This window comes from Octodon degus, unplaced genomic scaffold (assembly GCF_000260255.1).
Source record: "Octodon degus isolate 3935 unplaced genomic scaffold, OctDeg1.0 scaffold00105, whole genome shotgun sequence".
Taxonomy (NCBI): Eukaryota; Metazoa; Chordata; class Mammalia; order Rodentia; family Octodontidae; genus Octodon; species Octodon degus.
In genome coordinates, this window is record NW_004524681.1 from 63,503 (window position 1) to 64,888 (window position 1,386).

Sequence of the window (1,386 nt, forward strand, 5' to 3'; positions counted from 1 at the left end):
AGAATAATAGTACCTAAATCACACAGTTTTGTGAAAGAATAACTGATAATGTATGGAAGGTGCTAGCCTAGAGTTCTGAAAATGTTCCACAAGTATTAGCTAGTTTTATTCGTCTTCAAAACTTATGTCTACTGTATACCATGTATATTGAGTAGATCCAGATAAGACAGTTTTCCACAGACACCAAAGCACACATGCAACTTAAATTTTAGTAACATCCATAGTTTTCTAAAGTGGCCAACCTAATCCTGGCCTTGAGTTATAAAAAAGGGAGCTCACTGGGGTGCAAGATGTCCCTGCAGTGGGGACTGGAGTGCGTGGAATCTAAAAAGCCTGGGCCCTCATGAAGCAGCTGTTCGTACATTGTGGTCCCTCCTCACCTTCCACCTGCTAAAGTGCAAGCATTCCGAGTCTGTGAAGCAGGCCCCAGTGCACAAGGGTCAACAGCAAGGAACTGAATGCAACACAAAAGCCCAGGCAACCTCAGCCAATCAGACTCACCACTCACTAGGAATCTGAAAGGTGGCAGAACTTCCCAGCTCAAAGTCCACCCACAGCAAGAAAGCAGCCGCGTCAGGAAAGTAAAGGCGGTCTGAAGGTTTGAGCAGCTGTCCATCTGGTTCAAGACGCCTTGGCTGCCATCTTCTACACCAGGCAGCCCAGCCTGCAGCCCAGCCCCACCTAGGAAGGCCAGTTCTTCTGCTTCTAAAGGGAACAAGGTCATTGTTGGCAGTGGTCATACTAAGAGGGATAGGAATGGTGGGTGTGTGGCAGTATCAGTGTCCTGGTTCTAACTGGAACCTTGCCGGGTGTCTCTGGCTTCCCTGTTGAATTCCACTTGTGTCCTTCAGAGGTGGGCTGGCAAGCTGCAACATGAACTGTTCCCTGAGCCTGGGCTGGTGGGAGCAGTAGGAGAAAGGGGGTAAAAACTAGGGTCAGGGGGCAGGCACGGAGGAGAGTGGATGTCTGCAGCCCTGCCAAGTGGAGAGGTACACGGTGAGAGTGAAGAAGAGTGGATTAACTCCTGTGGAAGGCGAGTGGAGAGGATTCGAAGCAGGGGCATGGAAGATAAGCTCGCGGGAAACACGGTGGAGAGGTACATGGGCGGGGGCCGGAGGAAGGGTCACTTGTGCGGGTGCAGCGGCACAGGTGGGGAATGAGAAGGACGCACTCCCTTGGAGGGTGGCGGCGAGGCGCGGGCCGCGGGGCTGGAAGATGCGCTCATGTGCAGGGCGGCGCACAGGACGCGGGTGGGCGCAGAGGGGGATGCGCTCGCGCGCACGAAGCAGCATGGAGACCGCGCTGATTGGCGCACGCGCTCTCGCAGGCGATGGCGACGGCGGGGATTGGACGGCCGCGGTGGGGCCAGATCCGAGTCTGAGCGCC